At 32.5% G+C, this 17,785-nt stretch overlaps 1 long non-coding RNA gene across 1 annotated transcript in view; it reads left to right on the top strand.

Moving 5' to 3' along the window:
• Positions 1 to 15,282, top strand: part of LOC149539098 (uncharacterized) — a 32,730-nt gene extending 17,448 nt beyond the window's left edge. Inside the window, exon 2 of the long non-coding RNA XR_016356161.1 lies at positions 14,877 to 15,282. This is a non-coding gene — a long non-coding RNA (uncharacterized LOC149539098). The remainder of the gene's footprint in view (positions 1 to 14,876) is intronic.
• The last annotated feature ends 2,503 nt before the right edge of the window (positions 15,283 to 17,785 follow it).

Raw genomic sequence — 17,785 nt, 5'->3', positions numbered from 1 at the left:
AATTTTAGTTACTCTATTTAAAGACATAGGTGTCTTGTCAATGTCTAGATGTTCTTGGTATAACACATTCCTAACTTGTTAGAAGTTTATGGAAAAGACCCTTCATGCACTAGGTGGACCAATAGGTGAAACAGATCATGAGGACCCTTCACTAAACTCAGACTATACATGTATACCTAGGAACCACCTCCACCACAATTTCTACCTCTATCTCTACCTCATCTTGGTCTATGGGGAGGAAACATGTTTCCACTCCTAGTTGCAATAGTCATAGACAATGACTTATAAATTTTTTTGAACAAATATCACACTAGAACTTTGTCTCAAAGTAAGATCCATAAAGCATATTGTATACCTAGGTATGAATAGTCAAAAAAATGGCTAGAACAATTGAGAATTTTTTACTAACATGACACAAGATGGAACAAACATAAGAGAGAAAATAAGACAATCAAGTAAGGAGACTTGTTCATGTATGGATCAAGTGATTAACTAAGTAAGATGTCTATGTTTTAGACTATTGTAGATAGAGGAATGACTTAATGTTTTCAAAAAAAGACTAGAATTGGATCAAATTTTTATGATGGAGCTCATAATAGCTCAATGATTTTGGACAATTCCTTCCAGACTTGCATGAATAAATGACTTTGAGGTGAGAAACTATTGTGAACTAGGAGAGAAAACACCTCTAACAAACCAACTTGTTAGTTTAATGCCCAAAGCTCGCACTATGATTCTAGAAGAACTGCTCGAGGAAGGACAAAGACCAATGCTAGAAATAGAACAATAATTTTCCTAGCATTTTCTTGTGCAAAGTTCTATTTTGGATCATGTAAGGAAGTGACAAACTAACATTTTGAACAATATTTTGACAATTTGACATAGGCAAAGGATGAATAAATAGGGCCAAAGGCTCACCCAACTATCAAAACCACCCTACAAGAGTTAACACAACGGAAGAAAACACAAGGAACAACAACCAAAGGAGAAAGAAGAGTGAAATACTTTTATCAATTCATCAAAATATCTTCATATATGCCTTGCTGTAAGGCCTTCTAAGTTATGACCAAATACAAATATATTAAGATTCAAAGGTCCAAATGCAATTTTGTACTTTCAATTATGCTCTCCAATCTACTCTCCCAAAGACTTGGCTAACCTAAACACTCTATTTATACTTGTGAAAATGGCTTGCAAATCATTCTAGAACATTACATAAGAGGAAGGCTGACCCAAAAATGGTCTAGACTCATCCCAAGAAAAGATCTTAACATAAATGTCATGAACAAAATAAATCTTGCAAGTCAGCCTACAGAAATCACGTCTAGTTACTAGCACTCTACACATATTAGATAACTCACACATGAAGGAATGCTATAGTAACTCAACACATGAAGGAATGCTATAGTAACTCAGCACATGAAGAGTGCTACAGTAACTCAACACATGAAGAGTTCTACAGTAACTTAGCACATGAGAGAATGCTATAGTAACTCGGCACATGAAGGAATATTATAGTAACTCAGCACATGAAGAGTGCTACAATAAATCGACACATGAAGAGTGCTATAGTAACTTGGAACCAACTAAGTGCTACAATAACTCGGCACATGAAGAGTGCTATAGTAACTTGGCACCAACTTGCAAAATGAAGAAAATTGAGCAGGATAACAAGGCAACCCAAGATGCTCCTACATTAGACAACCTGAGTTGAAAGAAATGATTCTCCTAAATCATTGAGATGTCCCAATTTGAGCTAAGTCTAGCTCAAATTGAGAAATCCATGAAGCATTTTTAATAGGTTTGTTCTTCCACTTTACCAAATATTCATATTAATCTTTTCCTCTTGTGCTCTTGCCAACTTTCTGATCCAATATCTATTCAACTTCTTCAATCTACTTCTTAGGATAATCATCTAATACAAAAACCTCATCCTTTGACTCATGATACTTATAAAAATCAGCAATATTGAATATAGGAGATATATCAATGTCATCAGGTAACTCAACTTCATAAGCATTACCACTGTCAAAGTTCTTCAAGATCTTACAAGGTCCAAATTTCTTCATCTTCAGCTTACTCTATGTTCCAACTAGGAATCTTCCTTTCTTTAGATGAACCATCACCTCATCACCAACTTTAAAATCATGGTGTCTTCTAGACTAATCAGCATTCTCCTTATACTTCTAATTACTTTGTTCCAACCTCAACTTCACTTCCCTATGCAAAGACTCCATAAAATCAAACAATTCTTCTCCTGTAATGCTTTTCTTTTCTTTGCTAGAAACATCTCTAAAATCTGATATACCTCTAGGATGCATTCCAATAACAATCTCAAAAGGTGTCTTCCTTATACTCCTATTCACAAAATTATTATATGCAAATTCAGCTTGTGCCAATACCATCTCCCAATTACTTAGCTTATTCCCAACCAAACATCTTAGCAAATTTCCCAAGCTTCTATTCACCACCTCTGTCTATCCATCTATTTGTGGATGGAATGTAGAACTAAACTTCAATTCAATACCCATCTTCTTCCACAAAGTCTTCCAAAAGTATCCAACAAACTTATTGTCTCTGTCAAAAATAATACTCCTTGGTAATCCATGCAATCTTACAATCTCTTTAAAGAAAAGTTCAGCAACATGCTCAACATTTGATGTAACTTGAAAAACTCCATAACTCTTTACAAATTTCTAAACATCTTTATACATTTGTGGCCAATAATACTTCTCTTTCAGCAAACTAAATGTCTTATCAATTCCAAAATGTCCAGCTAATCCACCACTATGATTTTCCTTAATCAAATTCAACCTCATAGGACTTCTAGGAATGCACAATTGAATACCTTTGAACAACATACCTTCTTGAATGAAATACTCATTATACTTACTTATGTGGTCTATCAGATTTGGTGCTTTGTACTCTCTCCATGCCTTAGGAAAATCAGGGTCAGCATCATGTAACTCTTTCATCTCATCAAAACCAAGAACTTCAACCTTCATTTTAGTCAAAAGAGCATCTTCTACTCAATGCATTAGAAAATCTATTAGTAATTCCACTCTTATGCTTGATCAGAAATGTAAAACTCTGCAAGTACTCAACCCACATCATATGTCTCTGATTCAATTTATGTTGACTTCACAAGTATTGTAAAGCTTTATGATTAGTATACAACACAATGTCCTTAGGAATCAAATAATGTTTCCACTTCTTCAATGCTTGAACAATAGCATAAAACTCTTGATCATACATAAAATATTTCCTTTTAGCATCATTCATCTTTTCACTAAAGAAAGCAACAGGCTTACCTTCTTGACTTAATACAACTCCTATTGCATTACCACTTGCATCACATTCAACTTGAAATATTTTGTTGAAATCAGGCAAAGCCAATACAGGTAATTCAACAACCTTTTGTTTCAATGTCTCAAAACTCTTATCAGCTCCATGTGTCCACTTATTGTTTCAGTCATAGCATTACAAACAACACTAAAATTCTTTATAAACTTTCTATAAAAACTAGCCAAACCATGAAATGATCTTACCTCACTCACATTCTTATGTGTAAGCCATTCCAAAATTGCTTCAACCTTCTTAGGATCGATATTCAAACCATTAGCTAAAATCAAAAATCCTAGATACACAATCTCCTCTTGCATAAAAGAACACTTTTTCAGATTAATCAACAAGTTTTCCTCTTTTGACCTCTATAATACTTGTCTAATATGCTCAAGATGCTCTTCCTTAGTTTTACTAAATATCTAAATATCATCCAAGTAAACAATCACAAACTTACCCAAGAATCTTTTCAAAACTCCATTCATCAACCTCATGAAAGTATTAGGTGCATTAGTCAAACCAAAAGGCATAACAAACCATTCATACAAACCATCTTTTGTCCTAAAAGTAGTCTTCCATTCATCACCTTCTCTAATTCTAATATGATAATAGCCACTCTTCAAATCAATATTGGTAAAATACTTTGCTCCACTCAAACAATTCATTATGTCATCCATCCTCGGCATAGGAAACCTATATTTCACTGTTATCTTGTTAATGGCTCTAGAATCAGTACACATTCTCCATTCTCCATTCTATTTGGGTGCTAATACAGTAGGTACAACACATGGACTCAAGCTTTCTCAAATCAAACCTTTCTACAACAACTTGTGCACTTGTTTATTAAGTTCTTCATTCTCTTCAGGTGTCAATCTATATGGTGCTTTGTTTGGCAAACTAGCTATGGGAATTAGATCCATACAATGACTTATACTTCTTACTAGAGGTAAACCATCAAGAATATCATCAGCAATAATGTATTTATACTCATTCAACAATTCTGTAATTTCTACTAGTACTCAGCTATCACTATTTGCTGTCACTCGGTCATTACTAGCTTCTGCTACTCAGCCATTACTACCAACACTCAGTCCTCTAGGAACTATGGCAGAACAGACTTGATTCTTTTTCATTTCCTTTTCAAATTATTTCCCATTAACCATGCAAGTTTTTACAGCAGTATAATTAACCTCATATGGACTTTCAATCAAGGATAGCAATGTTTGTTTTTCCCCATTTACCCAAAGAGTATATTGATTCAATCTTCCATCATGTACAACATATCTATCATATTGCCAAGGTCTACCCAATAGAATATGACAATAATCCATGGGTGTAATATCACACAAAACTTCATCAAAGTAATGTCCAATTTTGAACTTCACAAGGCATTGCTCACATACCAATATCTTATACTCATCTTTGATCCATGAAACATGATGGGGTTTGGGATGTTTCAGCCTCTGCAATTGCAACTTTGTAACTAGCTCCTCTGATGCCAGATTTGTAGAAATTCAACTATCAATGATCACTTTGTAGCATTTTCCAACCATCTTACATCTTGTCTTGAAAAGACTTCTCCTTAAAACAGGTTCCTCATCACTTCCTTTATTACATAAGATTCTTCTCACCATCATATTTTCTCCAGCTTAAGATCCACTTGGTTAACCCTCATCATCTCCTTGAATCACAATATTTCTATTATGTTGCCCACTTTCAGAGGATCTACATTCAAAAGATCTATGCCCTTCTTTGCCACATCTAAAAGAATTACGCTGAAATCCACCTCTAGAATAAGAATTACCTCTTCCTCAGTAAGAACAAGTGCATTCTTGATAAGAATTACCACTTTTCAATTTGGTCTTGCCTTTGTCATCATTCTTCTATTCAAATTTGCCTTTATCCTACATAGAACTTCAGATCTATCACCTTCACCATAAGATCTACCTCTGCCTCTTTGGAATCTACCACCTCTACCTCTTTGTCTTTGTTCATGCTTCTTTGTCAAGATCTCCTCAGCCTTCAAGGAATATTGGTATGCTTCTTCGACACTCTCCAACTTCACAAAACTTATCTCATCTTGTATTCCAGATCTCAATCCATTTATGTACCTTGCAATTTTCTCAACATTATCATCCACATGTCCAAATCTGATGTCTAGTCTATAGAATTACTCAATATACTCTTTCACAATCATGTCTTTTTGCTTCAAATTTTGCATCTTTCTCAACAAGCTAACTTGGAAATCAGTAGGAAGGAATTATTTCTTTACCTTGTTCACCATCTTTAGCCAAGCTCTGATCTTCTCCTTTCCTCTCCTTTGTCTATATGTTTGCAAGTACTCCCACCATAGTGATGCATGACCTTTCAACCTAGTGACTGTAATCTTCACCTTTCTATTATCAAGAGTATTTTCATACTCAAAGAACTTCTCCATATCAGAGATCCAATCCAACACAACATTGGTGTCCAATTTTCTATCATAAGGTACAACTTCTACAACAGGCTTTGAATTTTCCCTAGACAACACTCGCAACAATCTTTCCTCATCCTGATCTTTTTTAGGTTCTAGATTATGCTTTAGTGCTGCTGCTTTATCATCAATTACATCATCGAGATGTGCTCCTCTCCTTTGGGCTATCTCCACAGCATCTAATTTGGCTGCAATTTGTCTCAACTGATCCAATATAGCATCATTAACATTTCTTCTACCATGAACCATCTTTACAAATCAAGTTCCTACAAGATCGTAACCCTTTGCAAGTTATAGGTTAAATTTGCAAGTTTGCCACCCTACAACCAAATTCAAATTAGGGTTCTACATGATCCAATCTCCACAAGGATGAACCTCAAGCTTTGATACCAGTTGACATAGGCAAAGGATGAATAACTAGGTCCAAAGGTGTACCCAGCTATCCAAACCACCCTGTAAGAGTTAACACAATGGAAGCAAACACAAGGAATAACAACCAAAGGAGGAAGAAGAGTGAAATACTTTTATTGATTCATCAAAATATCTTCATACATGCCCAGCTGTAAGGCCTTCTAGGTTATGACCAAATACAAATATATTTAGATTCAAAGATCCAACTGCAATTTCACACTTTCAGTTATGCTCTCCAATCTACTCTCCCAAAAACTTGCCTAACTTAAACACTCTATTTATACTTGCCAAAATGGCTTCCAGATCATTCTAGAACATTACATAAGAGGAAGGCTAACCCAATAACTATCTAGACTCATCTAAAGAAAAGATCTTAACATAAATGTCACAAATGAAATAAATCTTGCAAGTCATCTAGGAGAAATCACGTCCAGTTACTAGCACTCTACATATATTAGATAACTCACACATGAAGGAATGCTATAGTAACTCAACACATGAAGTAATGCTACAGTAACTCAGCACATGAAGAGTTCTATGTTAACTTGGCACATGAAGAGTACTATAGTAACTTGGCACATGAAGGAATGCTATAGTAACTTGGCACATGAAGAAATGCTACAGTAACTTGGCATGTAAAGAGTACTATAGTAACTCGGCACATGAAGAGTGCTATAGTAATTCAAGACATGAAGAATGCTATAGTAACTTGGTGAAGAGTGCTACAATAACTTGGAACATGAAGAGTGCTATAGTAACTTGGTGAAGAGTGCTACAATAACTCGGCACATGAAGAGTGCTACAATAACTTGGCACCAAGTGTTACAGTAACTTAGCACATGAAGAGTGCTATAGTAACTCAGCACCAACTTGCAAAATGAAAAAAATTGTGCAGGATAACAAGGTAACCCAAGATGCTCCAGCATCACAATTTTATACCAATTGGTAGAATTTTGGTAGATTCTCATGTGAGGATTCTCAACCTCCAGTGCAAGGAAGTACAAAGGACCACCTAAGGAAATGACTTGGGTTGACTTATTGGTAGTCACTCATGCAAAATTGTGTAGAGAAACAAGTGAATAAAGGACAAACTGATAGGTTTGGACTATACTTGAAGAGATTTTGATAAGATTTGACTGTTTCACAATAGAGTATTGACAGTGTTTTAGTTTTTAGTCAAACACGGACATTATTTTTAGATTTTGACACCATGTTGGATCACCAGTATACAATTGATTCTCAAACAAGGGATGTAAATAGTAGTAAACAATCTGACTAAGGACAAAGAAACTTGGAGGGACAAGGGAGTCTTGAGCTTTTTTTTTGGAAAATTTGGACAATTTTGTAGACTCAAAAAAGATACTCTTTTATCTGTATAACTTGAAATGGTAGGGATAACAAAATCATTGACTCACAACTTATGTGCATGCATTCACCTCACAAAACCATAAAATAAAATTATTGACTCAAAGAAATCAATAACATATACATCAAAGAGCACGCTTGTGGTAGGGGTCAAGGGCGTATACCACCTTCCAATGTTCAAGTACATGCCTATGGTGAGGATCTATAGGAGAGATTCTTCCCCCTCCTTCCACAAAGATTATGCCCCCTTTCAGAGGTGAACTAGGTAGCAAATGACTAAAATTTTTTTACTAGGATTTCATTCATATTAATCCCTAGTGACCTCACAAATGAGGTTAAGGCCAATAGCCTACATTGACACCTAAAATTCCACACACTTGACTAGCAATATTGGGGGCGGTGTCGCCCAATGCAATAGACAGAGCCTCTTCTTGATATGTGATATCAAAATCAACTAGAAGAAATTAACATGGATTATGACTCTTTCTCTCTACAAAACTTCTTTATTAAAGTGAGTTGTAATAATCAGCATTCGGTGCATTCCCACTTGGGTTATTCTCACAGGTTGGATCACTCTGATAGGCACTCTAGAGGTTGACTCAGACTATAACTCAGATTCAAGTGTCCAAGTTTTTTATTTTCCCAAAGGAAAAAGAGCATAGTCCTCTACCTCGTCACCTTACTCGAACACACATAACATATTCATAATTGAGCTATCTTATCAAACCCAACATGTCTTTTTCTAAGATTTTGATTTTCGTAAAAGGAAAAAAGCATCATCTCTTCATAAAAGGATTTTCTTTGGAGAACCATTTCCTTTCTTACCTCCCTTGGGTACCATCCTTCAAAGGTGCCTAGGATTTTTATTTACTCTTAGGCATCACTTCCAAGAAGAAAAGAGCATACTCCTCTATTCCTTTGTCTAAAGCCCTACAAAATTCAAAAGCCCTATTAAACTACATGTATAGGAAAGCATTAAAATGGACACATCGTTTGAGTAGGTTTGAATTTGTTCTTTGATAAGTAGATATTTTTAAAAATGTCCTACAATAAAACCATTAGTATTGTTTGTATGTTTATTCCAAGGTGTCTTTGGCAATCATCCTACAAACCATTGTCAAGATGCTTTAGAAATCATAAATCATAAAACATATGCTTTAGAAATAAGAGTTAGATCAAATAAATCATGAAAAAGAGACTTTATAATACAAATTTTCCCTATTTTAATGTCAAGTCTTGCATGAGAATGTAGAGGGTTCCATGAAAGGATTTTCTTTCTACCATGTGAGAAATTACTTTCTTTGTGCAAGAATACAATTTCTTGTAAAAGAAATTTCAAAGAGTGGCATGAAGTTTCATATTCTTCATGTCAGAAAAGATCTTGTCATGCAAGGATTCACTATATTGTACAGGAAAAATCCAAATGTCAAAATAATGAATAAAATGAGGCTAGAAAATTAATTTTTCTACCCCATGGTGGACACTAGAAATGTGAGTGCTAATTGTGGGCCTCTAAATTCACACACACTTCAACATGATTATTATTTGTTAGTAACATCCCAAAATGAACATGAGATTATTCATTTGGTATGTCTACACAAGGCAATCTGTTGCCTTCTAAGTAGACGAGATTTTACTATTCACTATTAGAATTAAGAGCTCAATAACCAAACCAAACTAGTATGAAGGATTTATGAATGAAAATAAAATCTATCTATGTATTTTATTTTTTTGAATGCGAAGATATAGATTAGTCTATGTGAATTTCAAATTGATCTAAGAATGAAGAAAAGAAAGTTAAGCTAAATGAATGCATTGTTAATCTAAATGATGAGCATGTAAGGAAAAGGATATTCAAATGAAAAGAACTTGAGTGATCAATCCAATAGAGATTTGATACTCTTCATGTGCATCCTCCCAAGTGAGAGATCGGGGATCCCTTTTATAGAAACTTGGACCCGATCAACGATCAAGATTAAACCAAATGTGCAGTTCAAATTAGATGTGAGATTGAGTCCTCCATTTTTGGTGGAGTTGAATGAGATGAAATAGGATATAAGATTGATCCATTCAAATATGTGCTTATAATTAATTTTTTAAATTAACTAAATAATTATTTTCAACCATTATGATGAGCATATTTGATTTAATCAATATATTTAATGCCCTTTTGATATGAGATGAACTAGAAAAGAATATTGATTGATTCAAACATGACATCATAATAGAATATTTTAATTAAATAAATAATTAGTTACAACACTTATGACATATATATATATATATATATATATATATATATATATATATATATATATATATATATATATATATCTGTGTGTGTCATTAAATCAATATATTTTAATTCCTTTTTTATGTGTTTTAGCTAAAGAGGCTAGATTTAATTTAATTAAAGTACTTAGGACTTATAATTAAATTAGTTCAATTAGGAGATTAATTTTGCTAATTTCAATCAATATTTAGGAATTAAATAAAGTACATGATTAATACAGTTGAGTGATTTTATGTCTTTGACACTTAGTTCAAGTAAAGATGATTAGAATAAAAAATTCCTAGTACAATAGGATTTAATTTGATCAACAAATAGATGTTGTAAGATTGATGCACCAAAATTGGTTTAGAATACCAATGTACCAATTTTAGGGGTATTACACATACAACCTAGGTTGTACTAGGTGCCACATAGTGCCTATGTGGACTTCAACAAGTATTATTTGATTGAGTTTTCTAGGTTACTCAAAAGTATAACACCCAACCATACCATTACCCATAAAAAATATACAAAATCACTAATATTATTTATTAATAAGAAATAAAATATTTACAATAATTATTGAGCGAGACACTTTCGATATGAAGGAAGATAATGCTAATTAGCAACTTATATTTTGGGTTCTAATTATCATTTTTGGGGGAGAGGATAATGTGATATGGAATGGTTATTGGTTTGGTTATGATTGTTATCATTGCATCTCAACTAGTGATATCCTCTAAGGAGAATACAACTATTAAGGAAGCTAGTGATGCCTAATTGCTAAAATATAGTACAAAATGTTCCTTTCACTTTTAGTTTATGCATTTTTTTTTTGATGGGTTGTGATCTCACAACACCCATTCATTCTATGATATTTTTGAAATTATTGTTGGTGCAATCTTAGAATAGTTACGAAAGTTATTATTTATCATGTGTTCACTTAATCTATCAAAGCCAATGCTCATATTAATTCTTTTTATAGCTAATAGGAATACAATATTGGAAAGAGTAATGGAACACCACTGTCTAGATCAAGGAATCCAGACTCTAGTTGAGGTTTGTAGAATTTCATTAGGAGAATTCTTTTGTTCATTTACATATCTCCTCTCATGTCCCCGAGTTTTATTTTCACCAACTCAAGTCACAAATTAGAGCCATCATGATTCCTCTTTTGTCAATATGGCATTGAATTTGTATCCTTGATTTTTTTTTATCAATGTAATCACTCCTATTAATTTTTCTTTAAGAAAGTTTTTAGTATCTCTTCTAATACCCCTCTTGGTGGAGTATCTTAAAGTGTGTCATTTTTCCACCATAATTATATTTGGTTGTACAGATTTCCATCATCCCTTATTGTCATCTTGTTGAACTTGTTATGCACTTAGGGCACTTGATACATTTATTGTATGTTCAAACTTTGACAAGATGCAATGCAAATTTTGTCAAAATAATTCATGGACTCAAATCCTTTTAAGTGACCAACCAATACTCAACAAATTACATTAATAATGTGTTTCTTGAAACAAATCTTTGTTCTTTATGAGAAAATGTGCATATCAAAGATTGATCTAGATACAAGTTTACTTCTAGCCTATTGTATATACATGATTCACCCTTACAATTTAGAATTGCAGGTATGGTATTTATAATGGGAACATCTAGAAAGTGAGACATCATAAGATTCATTATTATCCACTAGTTGCCAAACATAGAAACATGAATTCTATTGCAAAAGTTATGATTAATGAATATGGAAAAAAAAAAAAGAATTTAATATAATAGTTGTGAAAAATCATAGAAGAAATGGTATTTATAATGGGAACATCTAGAAAGTGAGACATCATAAGATTCATTATTAGTCCCTATCAAGGCAGAGACTATAGTTTTCACTAGCTTTTTCACTGCTAGTTGAATTCTTGAATGATGTGCTAAATGAAAAAAACCTTTACCAATATCTATACTTTTTTTAAATGTTATATTTTTACATATAAATTAAAATTAAATTGTACTTTTTATATTGTTAGATGCTAATTTTCTAGTAGTCTTTTCTTTTTATTCATATGAATTTACAAAAGTTGTAAAGCATGCAACTGACACTTATCAGTTGATCATCATGTTGGCCATGCACTGAAGAAGATAACTTGTTTCAAAATATTATCAACATGTTGGCCATGCACAAAAGAAGATATTTTGTTTCAAAAGATTACATTGTACGAGTTTCTATCGAAGTAAATGAGGAGTTTGGTGTACGAATTCATGTGCTAAAATTGTGAGGAGTGTCTTTTAGTTATACTTGGTTGTATCTGTGTGAGTCTTCACTATGCTTCTCTCTGAAAATTGAGATCTCTATGTAAGTTAAAATACAAAACAATTTTGTTCTCCACATCCCATTCCTTCAAATCTATGTTCATTATTTTCTTTTAATAAATAAGAATCATTCATTTCTAATGACACTGTATTGCAAGATTTGAGTGCTAATTTTCCCTCAATTCTATGTTGAAGAAGAGGGAATATTATCCTATATAAAGACTACCTCAAGCCAGACATTGTGTCATTTTCTCTGCAAATATTTTCAAAGAACTCAGGGAAACTTATACTTATATTTTGATATAAATTGTTGAAGATTTTATTTTAATAAAAGTAGAAAACTGGTAAAAGATCAAAGTTTCCATTGGTGATCCTTCAAACCTCTTTCTTTCTTAACCACTATTCTTCATGCTTTTGATGACTCATTGATTCTTCCAATTGAAATTATAAATGTCATATCCTTCCATCAAAAATATATAGTTAAGAAGAATGATTTACATCTTACCCATTTGAATAAAAAATCATAGCATGGGTGAAAATCATTCGATGCCCTCTCACTTGTTCTCTAAATATGAAAAGCTATCCAAAATGAGGACTTGTAACTACTTTTCAAAGATTTTTTGTTTGGGTTTTTTTTTCCATGCTTTTAACCTAAATCATGACCATATAATTTTTCCCTGTCTCTTTGTATTTGGTCTGAAGAAGCAGTTCAATCTCAATGCCGCTACACAAATTATGAAGCCCTTTCTTAGTTCTACCATATAATAGTAGGGCTTTATTATTAGGAATTTTTAAAACTATTAAGCCATAGAATAGTATGGCTTATACAAAATATAATAATAGGGGCAACATTATTTTAGGAGCCCCCTACTAGAATTTAATTGTAGGATGTTTAGCAAGAAGATGACCTTGGTGCCTGAACTACATATGGGGTAGTTGGGCTTGGAATGATCATTGCAGAGTTCTACTCTATAACATTTTCGTTGCATTACATTCATTCTTTTAGAGATGAAATTAATTTGAGAATTGGAGTTTCAAATACTCCACAAATTTTGCCTCCATAGACAATGTGGATTAGGGAGGCTTCTATGGGAAGTGAGTTTATCGATTGGAATTTGAGAGATTGGAAGCTTTTCCTTCTTGGGAAAATGGTCTACAAAAAATATGGATAGAAGTGAGCCTACTCTGGTATAATTGTCCTATTTCCCAAATAGGGTGGTCTTATTTTCATTATTCTTGTACAATTTCTAAGAAAATTAAAACCCAGGCATTATTTTGTCATCATTAGAGATTATAAGTGTTTTGAAACAGTAGTATAAAAAAAATTCATTAACGATTGCATTTTAAGTCCTTTGAGTGTCAGATCAATAGACTAAATCCTTCATGAATTTTGTTGTAGCTTGATGTAGGGTTTGAATGAATTTTCAAAACTCAATAACACTATTTAGAGTGCTGGAACTGCATGCTAGCAATGGAGGATTCGTCAAGAAGGAACATCAAAATTGATATTAATTATATAACTAATGGAAAGAAGTAATTACATAACCAGAGCTTTGGCAATTTTAAAAAAAGATTCTAACGAGTTTAAATAGACCATCTAATTATATTAGTTCAAGTGACACAAAACAATACTACAACAATACTAGGGTTCTTAGAGAAGGAAGCTTTATACGTACATGAGATCAATCTTTTAGGGAACATCTCTTTTTGTAATTGGGGATCTTCTTCTTGAGCAATACATTTTGCAAAGATGTCATTTACAAATTTTACTTCATGGATGCTTCATCTTAAGAAAATGTTCTCTAGGGATGCATTTTTATTTGTTTCTTATACATCAAGAAACAAAATACAATTGCATCCATCATACATCAAATCATTTATAGGTTGTTAAAAGATATATAATGTTAAATTATGGATTATGTAAGAACTATTTTTATAACCCATAATAGTAGTCAATGGAGAATTGGCAATTGTTTTAGGTGTATCATCTTTTTCAGCTTCTTTCACTATGGTGAAGATTAAAATTTCTAATTTTGAGGTTATGATGAAATTTATTTCAGTATATGATACACTTTTACGATTTCATTATAGTTCTGTCAATTTATTATATTTTTCAAATTGAATAGTTGTCTATTATGAAAAGTAGAAAGCTTACTTTTGAGCTCCATTTTAACAAAAAGTTAAAATCATATGAATTGTTTGAATTGCATTTCAAGAAAGGTCATATCATCTACACCTTCCCTCTCTTCTCTATTAATCAAATCAAATCTATTTACTCGAATTTAAACTATCAAATTTTTATTTTAGCCACCATCAATGGATGTTTCTATTAATTTCTTTTTTCTCAAAATCTACCAGCCACTATTCACATAAGAGATTGTTATCCACTAGTTGCCAAACATTGAAGCATGAATTCTATTGCGATTAATCAATATGGAAAAAAATAAGAATTTAATATAATAGTTGTGACAAATCATAGAACAAAATTTTGAAATTAGCACCGCTAGAGTGAGAATAAGTACTTAGCTGATCTTTCTAAATTATCATTGTTTGGCTTTGTTTTTGCCTCTCTCTTCCTTGGTGATAGCTTTGTCGCATGTTAGCATTTTTTTCTATTGAGGAGTACGCTATTTCTTTCTTCGTCTTTTTTGTTTTGTGTCTTCTTGGAATGTAACATGACATTCATACTTTTCTTAATTTCAGATTTGGCAATTCATCAATGTATTTATATGCGATCAAGCCTTTTTGGTAATTCATCAATGTATTCATATGCTATCAAGCCTTCCCTCTATTTTTCTATCTAGCATTGTCTCTAAAATTAGCTCCATTAGATTAATGGAACTACAATTTAATTCCAAGTTGAGGCACCACAGTTATGGTGTTGTGGTTACATTTTAAACCAAATCCTTCGGGTTTATTGTCGTCAGATCTGATCACTATTTCTTGGTAGTGTGGAGTCAAAAGCATGTTCCACCATACACGTTTCAAATATACAAAGCCACTTCAAATTTTAAACTGTTAGAAAGAAATCTGCATATATTGTTATGATGCCTACATTGTAAATCCATGATTTATTAGTTTAACTTCAATAATAATGAATTTTTGGGAAGCATCAACTCTTTTCGAAGTCGGTCCTGTTTTCACTTTAAAATATTGTTGAAACAATACATTTTATTTTCCTCCAAAACAATTCTTTTCAGCCATTCATGCTGTTATATTTTCCTCTATGAGGTTCCGTTATTCGATGATATAGAATAACTTTATATCTGATAGTGCTTGGTAGTTTCATATACTAGTTACTGTAATAAGAAAATTAGAATTGAATAATATTAAAATGAAAATTGATTCCAGAAAATAAAGATGTTTTACATTTTATTGGTAATAGCTAAAATTACTAAATATTTGGTATTATTTATGTCATCTTAGATATACGATATTACTAATCTATTTTGCATAGGTGTTCAAGTTATAAGTTAAATATGGAAGTTTGATTTATTTTACTTAGTTCGATTTATTTAAACTTATGTATTAGTAGTATTGAAGCTGGTTGTAAATAATTCTATCTAATATAGAAAATTACAAGATTTGAGTATTCAAGATTTCTGTCAGAAAATGAACATTCTAGTATCTATTTTATCATGTTATATATGTAAGGTATCCATCATTGAGTATTTCTTGAGTATATTGGACACTAGACTCGTTGTGTTGGTTTTATCTTGCATAACATATTAATTTCTTCATCAAATGCACGATATTATTGTTATATTTTGATCTTTTGTAATTGTCTAATTGAGGTCACATCACAACCATGATTTTACTTGGATATTCTATTTTATTCGATTTTAATTTTGAAAATATTAATTTGATGTTTTCTTTTGGAGTTTTATTAATATGAATGTTTTGGCTTAGTTGAATAATAGAGGTTATATGAGGGACTTAGTTATGTTTCCTCGTATCTTATTTTTGGAATTAGTGATGTATATATACTTTTTGCTTGGAATCCCTCTTTCATTATGATGAAATTTTTGGATACCCTTGATGATGTTGAGTTTGTTTTCTCTAACCCTATATTTATGTAGTACCATGGATTTTTTAAGCCTTTTGGATTTTATTCAATTCTACTTGGTTTTTTATTATTCTCTTTTGGTTTTCAACTTGCAACATAATGGATGGATTTCTAGGAGCATGCTTGAGGGAGTGACTTGCAATGGAAGTGATGGCCCAAAGTGGTGAAACCTAAGTAAGTCATTGTCATTTTTAAAAATAAATTGATATCCTAATAAATGAATTGGAAGGATTACAAATTGAATATTTAACAATTATTGAGCCTCACCCATGTCCTAAGTGTTATTGTAGGCTAAGGATGGGATTGGGAAAAGATACCTATTAAAATTGGCATAATCAAACTTCCTTATCATCATGAAATAAATATTGAATTCCACATGAGTCTCACTTATGGGTTAGGATCTAGACTTACCAGACTATAGTAACCTAAGAGAGAGGCCATGTGATGACAATCTTGAGCATGAATCTTTGAATTGCTTCAATTAGCCTTATAGTATGCTTCTCGTACAACTTGGTGTCCACTATTGTGTAAGTAATTTTTCAATCTTGAGCTTTTGTCATCTAATGTTTCATGTCATTATTTTTCCTATTATGTGTTTTCTGTCTAGTGTGGAGCCATATTTTATCTTCTAGAATAGAGGACTGGGTTTCAAGGTTCTACATGTTTTACTAGAAAATATTTTTCCATTTAGGTTCATATTTTTTATTAGAAAAATAGGTTTTATAGGGATCTTGATACCCAAAAGTTATTACATATAAGAGGGCTTTAAATAGAACCACTAAAGCCTACAAATAGAACTATGGCCAACAGAAAGGTTGGATCAAAAGACAGGCAAAAAGACAACCAAACTAAGAAAAAAAAAAGAAACCTAAAATACAAAAATATGGAAATTGATAATCTTTTACTTACTCCTCTATCTTCCTTTCAAGGTCTCACATAGTTTCCACCTCTTCATAGGCTTTCTGAAACTCCTTAGCCATTTTCTCCTAGTTCTTCAAGCAAGTCTGATCCAGCTAGCTATGGGTTATGTTTGTCATGGTTTCCTCATCCATCTTGTCTTCAGCTTTGTCCTTATCCTCATTGTCCTCTAGAAAACCCTTAGCTTTCAACTTTCTACCCAAAGTAACAATGTTTTCATTGAGAGAGTTCACAATAGATATAATCTACTTAGCCATGTTGTGGTTGTAATTCTTCAAATTTTGCATCCCTTTTTCCACCAACCTAATACCATCCCCCTGATTTGTTAGATTCCCTTTCTCAAACTTCTTGCCTTGGCTTTCCAACTATCCCATTCTTTCTTTAACCTCCTCCAATTCATGAAACAACCATTTAATTGATTTAAAATTATCTATCATGCTATTTTTTGTATTGTTAAGTAGGTTAATTCCCACTTCCCTCACATTTTCTATGATAGCCACTAGTGCTAGATCAATTAGTTCCTCCATTTGGAGCTTTCTCTCCTTTTCTGCAAGGATTTGAGGGTTCATGACTTCTCTCACAATCCCCATCTTTGAGGTTCTAACATTGAAAATTTTCCAGGCTAGAC

The sequence above is a fragment of the Cupressus sempervirens genome, chromosome 9 (assembly GCF_028749045.1).
Source record: "Cupressus sempervirens isolate cs-2001-9-10 chromosome 9, ASM2874904v1, whole genome shotgun sequence".
NCBI classification, from domain to species: domain Eukaryota; kingdom Viridiplantae; phylum Streptophyta; class Pinopsida; order Cupressales; family Cupressaceae; genus Cupressus; species Cupressus sempervirens.
The sequence above is the reverse complement of the archived record's forward strand: the minus strand, read 5'-3'. Positions and strand labels throughout refer to the sequence as shown.